Raw genomic sequence first — 11,433 nt, forward strand, 5'->3', positions numbered from 1 at the left:
TGCCCACAAATGTTCTATAGGATTGAGGTCAGGGCTTTGTGATGGCCAATCCAATACCTTGACTTTGTTGTCCTTAAGCCATTTTGCCACAGCTTTGGAAGTATGCTTGGGAAGACCCATTTGAGACCAAGCTTTAACTTCCTGACTGATGTCTTGAGATGTTGCTTCAATATATCCACATAATTTTACTTCCTCATGATGCCATCTATTTTGTGAAGTGCACCAGTCCCTCCTGTAGCAAAGCACCCCCACAGCATGATGCTGCCACCCCTTCAAGGTTGGGATGGTGTTCTTTGGCTTGCAAGCCTCCCCCTTTTTCCTCCAAACATAACGATGGTCATTATTGCCAAACAGTTCTATTTTTGTTTCATCAGACCAGGGGACATTTCTCCAAAAAGTACAATCTTTGTCCCCATGTGCAGTTGCAAACCATAGTCTGGCTTTTTTATGGCGGTTATGGAGCAGTGGCTTCTTCCTTGCTGAGCGGCAATTCAGGTTATGTCGATATAGGACTCGTTTTACTGTGGATATAGATACTTTTGTACCTGTTTCCTCCAGCATCTTCACAAGGTCCTTTGCTGTTGTTCTGGGATTGATTTGCACTTTTCGCACCAAAATACGTTTATCTCTAGGAGACAAAACGCGTCTCCTTCCTGAGCGGTATGACAGCTGCGTGGTCCCATGGTGTTTATCCTTGCGTACTATTGTTTGTACAGATGAACGTGGTACCTTCAGGCATTTGGAAATTGCTCCCAAGGATGAACCAGACTTGTGGAGGTTTACAATTTTTTCTGAGGTCTTGGCTGATTTATTTTGATTTTCCCATGATGTCAGAGCAAAGAGGCACTGAGTGTGAAGGTAGGCCTTGAAATACATCCACAGGTACACCTCCAATTGACTCAAATTATGTCAATTAGCCTATCGGAAGCTTCTAAAGCCATGACATAATTTTCTGGAATTTTCCAAGCTGTTTAAAGGCACAGTCAACTTAGTGTATGTAAACTTCTGACCCACTGGAATTGTGATACAGTCAATTATGAGTGAAATAATCTGTCTGTGAACAATTGTTGGAAAAATTACTTGTGTCATGCACAAAGTAGATGTCCTAACCGACTTGCCAAAACTATAGTTTGTTTAGAAGAAATTTGTGGAGTGGTTTAAAAACAAGTTTTAATGACTCGAACCTAAGTGTATGTAAACTTCCGACTGCAACTGTACATCTCCTTCAAATGTTGATATTTGGTTGCATTGACAACAAATACAATTCTATATCACTAGGGGTTCTATTTAAAACCACATCGAAGAGTTTAGTTTTACAGCATGACTTAAATTTAAAGGCAATGTTCCCGCTTTAGCGGAGACTGAATTCACGTTAAACACGGCATATTTAGTCTAAATCGGAAATTAACTTTACATTTCTATCGCAGAATCTGTAACAGCTTTGCAGATCGAATAGAGCCTTAAATTACATTTCAAATCAAGCAGAGCTTGAAACCCTAGGCCTATATGAATCATGGGTTGAATAAATATGAATTAAAATGACAGCAACAGTGAATATATTTAGTTAGATATCTAAGCAAAGCAATGCTGGGCTTGGTAAAAACCCTGAAAGGGTAGCTGTAAATAGATACGTTCCCCAGTATAGGAGGTGCTGCCCAGCCCATAGTGTTTTTCTGATAGTGGTTATGAAGTTGAAGATGTAACGTTGTTTTAAAGGTACAAATTCAACATATTTTTTACAAGGGTTGTCTATGTGGTTACCATGATTCTGCTCACAAGCATGCAATTTTTGGACAATAAAATGGACGAGTTATTGGGAAGATTAAACTACCAACTGGACATTAAAAACCGTAACATCTTATGCTTCACAGAGTCATGGCTGAACGACGACAATATCAACATTCAGCTGGCTGGTTATACGATGTACCGGCAGGATAGAACAGTGGCGTCTGGTAAGACAAGGGGCGGCGGTCTATGTATTTTTGTTAACAACAGCTGGTGAACGATATCTAAGGAAGTCTCGAGCCATTGCTCACCTGAGGTAGAGTTTCTCATGATAAGCTGCAGACCACATTACCTACCGAGAGAGTTCTCATCTATATTCTCTGTTGTCATCTATTTAACTCTATCTACATACTACCTCAACTAGCACATTGACTCTGTACCGGCACCCCCCTGTATGTATTGTTATTTTTTACTGCTGCTCTTTAATTACTTGTTACTTTTTATCTCTTATTCTTATCCGTATTTTTTTTAAACTGCATTGTTGGTTAGGGGCTCATAAGTAAGCATTTCACTGTATTCGGTGCATGTGACTAATAAAATTTGATTTGATAACATAATCCTGTGGTTGAAATTTCACCTTCTTTTCAAATCAAATATATTTTTCACTTAGATTTCACATCACAATACATTGACAAATTACGTTGAAACAACGTTAATTCAATCAGTTTATGCCCAGTGGGTAGTGTGTCAAGGCAATAGTGAGGAAACCTACACAGTCATTTTAGCCATCAGTGGTGAATACAAAGGAAGCAGCATATTAAGTATAACACCAGAGGGGAACCATATTACTGTATACTTTGGGTCTAAAATTGACCTTTGCCAGTTCAGGAAATGAAAGGCCTCTTAAACGGAGAAGAAATGAGCTGGTGGTTGAAAACAATGGGGAGGAAAGCCAGTCGTTCTACCTTTCCAATCGCTATAAAGGTCTCTCTCAGTGGGAGAGCCAGCTTCAGTCAGCAGAGCCTCTCAACACCCCGAACAGCTCCCACGGAGAGTTAGAGCACATTCCAGAAGGCTTTTACAAGTCGATCCATCCATCCATCGCGGCTTTGCACAGCTTTGGATAGACTAAGCTCCTATGCGCAACATTGTACATGTGCCATTTGAACTTTTGTACATTTATGAGTTAGGTATTACATGAACGGCATTTATAGCTTAATTTGTCCTATTATTTTCTGTGTTCTCGGTCGTGGGTACTCATAATAATACACGTCATGGGGATAAATGCATAGAACATTAGTAATTTAATTAGAATTAATATTGAATGTATTAACATTTAGAAACGTAAGCTCATTGCTCTATTAAGTAAAACACAGTATGTACTTTGCTTGTTCCCAGCCATGAATGCCAACATGTCAATTATCTCCCTTTATGTTTTATCCAAATCCTCTGAAAGCACTTGCTCTGATGTGCCTGCCTTTTAAAACTGTACTCACAGTGCCCTTGTGGGCCTCATTGAAGTCTGATGAAATGTTAACAGAAGGTTAGCCAGGCTGTGCCCACTGTTTTCAGCCAAATTCTTGTAACACAATTTCGTCAAATTCCCCCTTTCTTTTCCAGGATGTGGCGAGTCATCCCGTGGTCATTGTATGGCTTCCAAGTCTAAGTTAAATGGGGATTTATTATTGTTATGTTTGGCTATATGCACCTGAGTTGAGGCCTGAGGGGTAGGAGAAAGACTGAAGTTGTTTCTCTGTATGGTTGGAGCATGGGTTTGGTTTTATGGGTACCTGAAATACAGTGAGAAATGGGTCGTGTTCATTACAGCACAACTATAGCAAAATGTTTCAAAATGTCCCTCCCTGTATCAGTATGTTTTCTTCCGTTTGGTGCTTAATGAAAACAACCATGGTGATACTGCTCGGGTGCCACTATAAACCACCATGTCCTTTTGAACTTTGCCATACAACATTTCCTGAAGGGGAGTGAAGAATCCCAGCTCACGTATTGGCTGTATAATAACTGACTTGTTAGACTCTAGCTCCGCTTCAGTGCATTGGCCCCAATGTCATTACACACTCTTTATGCTGGTAATGTACAGTAGTTGCCCATAACCACAGATTCTCCAACTCTAAATCGTAACCTTAACCATTAGGAGGATGAAATATATCTGACTCTGGTCCAGTGGTTAGATGTAACGTTTACCAACTCCTCCTCCCCTCTGTGCACACTTGGTTTTATGCCAAAAGATAGCTTAAGTGTCACGCCCTGACCTGAGAGAGCCTTTTTATGTCTCTATTTAGGTTTGGTCAGGGTGTGATTTGGGTGGGCATTCTATGTTCTATTTTCTATGTTTTGTATTTCTTTGTTTTGGCCAGGTATGGTTCTCAATCAGGGACAGCTGTCTATCGTTGTCTCTGATTGGGAACCATACTTAGGCAGCCCTTTTTCCCACCTGTCCTTGTGGGTAGTTAACTTTGTTTGTGGCACTTTGCCCTGTAAGGTTCACGGTCGTTTTGTATTGTTTATTGGTTTTGCTGGCGACATTCAATAAAGAGGAAAATGTACGCTCACCACCCTGCACCTTGGTCTGTGGATGGCATTGTATCCTCAACACGCAACATACCCTGCAGTTGATTAAACTCAAACCCCCAACATCTCTTTATGAATATTCTCACAAATTTGATTCGCAAGTTATCGTAGAATGTTTGTGACAAAAATCTGCTGTAAATTGAGCCGTTCATAGTTGTTGATCGTGTACACATTGTCAATGGAAAATGTATCATCAGTGCTGAAAATCTGGTATGTAACCCCTATTTTTGGCATTCAAACATTGTTTGATAATAGTAAACATTGATATTGTTTAAATATTGTTTAAATAAAATTGACTGAAGTTGTCCTGGTCTAGCCTATTAAGTCACCATCATATAAATTGTGTCCACATTCCAAGAAATCATACTGGGAACATTAGGAGCAAATTATTGATATATAGTATTAATATTTCACTGGGTCACGCCATATAATTCATTATGTCATTGTGTCCCACATACTAATGTCATTACTATGCATGCATGCTTTGAAACGAGTATTCAACCGGGGGGGGGCCCTGCTAGTAAACTTACTTGAACTGGACATACATTTTTGCCAACACAACAATACATTTTTGCCTCTCTCATGTCTACACAACCTGACCCCAGACCCTGGGATAAACTCATACATCTTCCACCATCAGCCATCCCTTTCCATGACACCAGCTTCTGAAGATGTCGCATGACCTAGTTGCTCGGTAGCAAAAGCAGGACCCCCACATCAAGAACCCCTCTGATTCACATTTCAAAGGAAGTGTGGTGCCTCAGATGTCTTCTCATGTAAGGCAACTAGGGAAAGTCCCACCACTGACAGTCTCATAGCTCCACATCATTTTAAAGCCAAGAGTCAAGCATATAGCCTGCGCTACATGAACATCTGTTTAATTAGATGGACTAATAGGTTTGTTATTAGTGTAACGAGGAATGGAACAGTCAATCGCAAAGCCAGTAGCACAACAAAAATTATATCATAAAGACTATTGGGTCATGTGTTGAGTAGTTTGAGCTCATAGCCCATGACACAAATATTCATGTGATGGTTGATCTCCCCCACTCTTTCCCTAAGACATGATGATGACGGTGCAAAATGGACCTCGTCAATGAAGCGAAGTGAATCACTCTTGGATGATTTGGCCAAACCATGAAAAGCTAACCACGTCTATTTCCGTTGGTGTACTTTTTTTTAACATGACCATTCAAGTGACACATATGTTGTCACTGGTTATGTTGCAATGTTATGTAGTGTCATTTTGAAACTACATGTGACACTACATCTGGTGACATCGCATTAATACTTGTCTTCACCAGTTTGACCCAAAAAAATCTGAACAATGTTGAAATAGGCCTAAAAGTAAGCCTAAAAGAATTCTAAGAATTGTTCCAAAATAATGAATTCTTAGAAATATCCTACCCTTTAATGTCCTATAGCCTATTTAAAGACCGGTGATGGAATTGGGTTGGAACACAAAGGAATTGCTTTTGAGTCTCAGAAATCCCAATATAATCTCTATATCAGCATGTATAGACTTTGTTACATTAAAGCCTTATTCTAAAATTGAATGGATCATTTTTTCCCCGCTCATCAATCTACACACAATACCCCATAATACACCACAAAGCAAAAACAGGTTTTTAAACATTTCTGCAAATGTATAAAAAAACAACTGAAATATCACATCTCAAAATCAAAATCAATATTTTATTAGTCACATGCGCTGAATACAACATGTGTAGACCTTACAGTGAAATGCTTACTTACGAGCCCATAACCAACAATGCAGTTTGAAAAAATACAGATAAGAATAAGAAATAAAAGTAACAAGTAATTAAAGAGCAGCAGTAAAATAACAATAGTGAGACTATATACAAACGGGTAACGGTACAGAGTCAATGTGCGGGGGCACCGGTTAGTTAAGGTAATATGTACATGAAAGTAGAGTTATTAAAGTGACTATGCATAGATGAAAACAACAGAGAGTAGAAGCGGTGTAAAGGAGGGGGGGCAATGCATTTGATTAGGTGTTCAGGAGTCTTATGGCTTGGGGGTAGAAGATGTTTAGAAGCCTCTTGGACCTAGACTTGGCGCTCCGGTACCGCTTGCCTTGCGGTACCAGAGAGAACAGTCTATGACAGGGTGGCTGGAGTCTTTGACAATTTTTAGGGCCTTCCTCTGACACCGCCTGGTACAGAGGTCCTGGATGGCAGGAAGCTTGGCCCCAGGGATGTACTGGGCCGTTCACACTACCCTCTGTAATGCCTTGCGGTCGGATGCCGAGCAGTTGTCATATCAGGCAGTGATGCAACCAGTCAGGATGCTCTCGATGATGCAGCTGTAGAACCTGTTGAGGATCTGAGGACCCATGCCAAATCTTTTCAGTCTCCTGAGGGGGAATAGGTTTTGTCATGCCCTCTTCATGACTGTCTTGTGTGTTTGGACTGTCACGCAGAGCGGAGCAAGTGAACCCAAGAGCAGACTCAGATGAGGAGACTGAGATGAGGTAACCAAGGTATGATGGGGTGCAGGCCAGGGGAAGCTCGGGCGGGTTGCAGGAAGCCAGGTGCGGAGGATGAGGCTGGAGCGATGGGAGTTGGGACTGGGTAAGCAAGTCCAGAGGGGAATCCAAGGAAGCAGTGCAGCGAGGGGTCCAGGACAGAGTAGCAGGACTGACGAGACGTGGGACTGGAGACAGGGACCAGAGTCAGAACGGGCAGATCTGTAGCGGAGAGGAAAACAGCGTCAGGCAAGGGAAAACAGGCATCACACTAAAACAGGATCTAAGCAGGAACTAACGGTTAAAAAACGCAGACTGACTGAGCAGAGATTACGATCTGGCAGTGTGGAAGTGGCAGGGCTGAGTATCTGTAGAGGTCTTGATTATGGAACAGGTGGTGAGGATCTGCTCTGCCTCCAGCACACATGTCTCCGCCCACACAATCACACACACACGCACGCACGCACGCACACACACACACACACACACACACACACACAGACAGACAGACAGACAGACAGACAGACAGACAGACAGACAGACAGACAGACAGACAGACAGATTCGTGTCTGGCCGTGCAGTCATGAGTGAACAGGGAGTACAGGAGGGGACTGAGCATGCAGCCCTGAGGGGCCCCCGTGTTGAGGATTAGCGTGGCAGATGTGTTGTTACCTACCCTTACCACCTGGGGGGCGGTTACCTTAGTGTTCTTGGGCACAGAGACAATGATGGTCTACTTGAAACATGTTGGTATTATAGACCCAGGGACAGGTTGAAAATGTCAGTGAAGACACTTTCCAGTTGGTCAGCACATGCTCGGAATACACGTCCTGGTAATCAGTCTGGCCCCGCGGCCTTGTGAATGTTGACCTGTTTAAAGGTCTTACTCACATTGGCTACGGAGAGTGTGATCACACAGTCGTCCGGAACAGCTGATGCTCTCATGCATGCTTCAGGGTTGCTTGCCTCGAAGCAAGCGTAGAAGTAATTTAGCTCTTCTGGTATGCTCGTGTCACTGGGCAGTTCGTGGCTGTGCAAAGGGTGGCTACTTTGACGAATCTCAAATATAAAATACATTTTGATTTGTTTAACATTTTTTTGGTTACTACGTGATTCCATATGTGTTACTTCATAGTTTTGATGTCTTCACTATTATTCTACAATGTAGACTGTGCAAAGCTGTCATCAAGGCAATGGGTGGCTACTTTGAAGAATCTCAAATATAAAATATATTTTGATTTGTTTAACACTTTTTTTGGTTACTACATGATTCCATATGTGTTATTTCGTTGTTTTGACATTTTAGTAATTTATCAAATGCTCTTATCCAGAGTGTCTTACAGTCAGTGCAATCATCTTAAAATAGCTAGGTTAGACAACCACATATCATAATCAAATATACAGGATACTAACATTCCATTCCAGATAAACAATGGATATATAGTGTTTTGCAAAAAAACTCATTTTCATACAGATCTAAAATCTATGAATAACAAGTCTGAGAACAGTAATATTTTACATACACATGAAGTTACCCATAAGCAATAATTTCTGATTTAAAAAAAGCACAAATTTGGAAAAATAGCTGGATATAGCGTTTTGGAAATAAACTTTTCAAATTATTCATGAATCAATTCGTTTGAGACAACAATATGATGGACCTCAACATAATTATTCTTTCAAAGCCACCATTTTCAGTTTTACTGGGGGAGGGAAAGTACAGAGCACATGGACTGCCAGTACAAAATTCCTAAGCAAACACTACAAACACTGTAGAGCTAATGGATGTATTGTAAACTCCAACCTCTGGACTCTGCCATTGCTGTGTAAGCATCTTGAGCAGTTATGGCACAGTAGGAAATCCTTCAACACACACACACACACACACACTCGCACATACAACACACACTCACACATACAACACACGCTCATACACACCACACACTCTCACACATACAACACACACAAACTGCAATGTAGGACACGCCTGTCTCGCTGAGAGACTCTTCTCTAATACATTTTCTAACATTGCCGTTTATTTATAAAAATGTATTTTACAGAGTAAGCTTACTCCTATTTATTCCTATAGTACTACATTGTTTCTCTTTATTTAGTGTAAACAGCCAGACCGTCTCTTTCTATCTAAAGCCTAGGCAGTCGGGCAGTATTTATTTAATGCATCATTAACGACTTCTGCCTTTTGATGGTTTTATTATCAATAATTAAGATTGTAAACAATGACATGGTGATGTTCACATCGAGTACGATCTTGTAGTCTTTATGATCCCCAAAGGGCAATTCACAGTGTTGCATGTAGACAACGTAATATATAAATAGTACATGGTTAAACTCATACTTTATTATAGTTTCTCAAATGTCTCAACTGAACTGGGCCACAAGAAATCACATATTTTAATATTATTACAGTTTTTCCCAATTGTTAACACACTAAAATTGGTACATGAGGCACAATGACCCAAACCTGTGACTCATTTAGCAGAACCAGACACAAAATCTGCAATACTACTGGCACATGTTATGCTTTACACTAAAATTGTAATTCTATAACAAACATTTGGCAAAACACAACACACAATACTCTACCTTCGGCACAACTAGAATCTATTGTGTGCAAATGAAAAGCAACACGGTTCGACAAGCTAAGCTCAATTACCAGTTGATCAATTTCACTCTCCACATCTGCAAACACTAATTGTGTAAATGTTCACTTTGCAATCAGACCTTTGGTATGGAGTCAACAGGTGAGTACTCCTGTGTTTGGAGAACAATGGAAGCAAACTTGGCAGAGAGAGGAGGAGGAGGAAGAAGAAGAAGATCTGATGATCAACCGTGGTTTGACATTGAGAGAGGCTGGGCAGAGAGTGTAGCCCAATCTGAGCTGCTTCACCGCAGCATCCATCATCCGGACGTTCCAAAATGAGAATAGGTACAGTATGTACTGCAGACATTGGACTTATCTACTACTTTTACTACTTGACAGTAGTACAACATAAAGCACAGTAAAGACTGTAGATTCCAATACATACTCTAATGGGAAACAAAGTAAATGTTTCATGTATTACTGTATGTATGAAATTGTGAGCTATACTACTTTGTAACATGTTTATCTTGTATACTGTATTACTGCAGTGTTTACTGTACTGTATGCTATTTTGTTCTTGTAGAACTGAAAGATGACCACCACGTGGTGGTAGAACACATCTATTTACAGACTAACAGGAGGCTGCCATTGTACAAATGGTAGTTGAAAGTAATGCCTTAAGACTGCGGGAAATCCAACAACAGATTATTGAAAACCCTGCCATCTTCCATAACATCCGAGTGAGCTTATCAACCACAGCCAGCATCTTTAAGAAACACTATCTTCGGATGAAGCAAATCTACCGAGTCCCATTTGAAAGGAATTCCCAAAGAGTGAAGGATAAACGGTCTGAATATGTGCAAGTAATGTACTGGTATTACACTCTTGAAACAGTAGAGACTCATTGACATTGCCAGTGAACTTTACTATACAGCAATTACACTATTAACTGGCATTTCAGAGAATGCTCTCTCTGGCCAAGGAGAATATTGAGTGTGATGTTGATGAAAATCTGTGGCCAGACCAAAACAACAGACATGACTGATTTTGTTTTGTCAATGGAGTATTTATTTCTTGATTTAGATTTGACAGTTTCTTTATTTATTCCAGACAATTGATCTAACATACAGTACAGTAGAGCAAATAAGAAAATGTTTCTTCCTTTGCATATGGAAAATATATTTACTGTATGTGTGCTTACAGTATGCTGTTTTACATGTATTTAGTCATGTTGAAATACAAAACAAACATTTTTGCATATGTGTTAATTCCTTTCTTGTTTGAGTACACACAAACAATATAACAATCTTAGTCTTTACACTGAAATAGGTTCTGATAGTAGTGTTTTGAATATGTCACATTAGTGTGATCTCGGTTGCCACTAAGTTAGATTCATTTGAGGTGTGTGTTTGTTTCATTTGTCTGCAGAGTTTCATTTTGGGCAGGGAGTACATTATTCTGATTACTTTGTTTCATTTTGCAAGATGTCTGTGGGGTTTGGGGAAATTGGCTAACTGTTTTGAGGACCTGAGACATAGTTTCAGCAAACGTGTGATAACAAATGGGAAAAGCTGTATATGAAGGTTAGTGCTCAGAACTTTTCTTTCTTTGACCTTAGTGGGATACTGTTAATACTAAGTGTGCGCGTGCGTGCACGTTGCCTACACTTTACTGATAACGAGACACACTGTGGTCACAAGGTTAGAATTGATCTACCTCTTTGTAAAATGGATTACATAAACAAGCTTTTGTACATCACGCCTGTTCCCTCCACTCCTGCCTCCACCGCCTGCCGTCACGCTAGCCGTGCGGGGTTGAGTGACATCAATGAGACGTCCTATCAAGATCCTGTCCACGATTCACCTTCCAGACTCTCCCATACCATCCATAACCTATCGCCCTCCGTCTGCACACTCAGATTTGTTCCCCTTGTTTTATGAACCCCTCAATAGTTAAAGGTTCAAATAAAAAAAAAATGCATTATTCATAACTTTTTCATTTTGAAGTAAAATGATGACGTAATGTT

Source organism: Salmo trutta, chromosome 12, assembly GCF_901001165.1.
Source record: "Salmo trutta chromosome 12, fSalTru1.1, whole genome shotgun sequence".
NCBI classification, from domain to species: Eukaryota; Metazoa; Chordata; class Actinopteri; order Salmoniformes; family Salmonidae; genus Salmo; species Salmo trutta.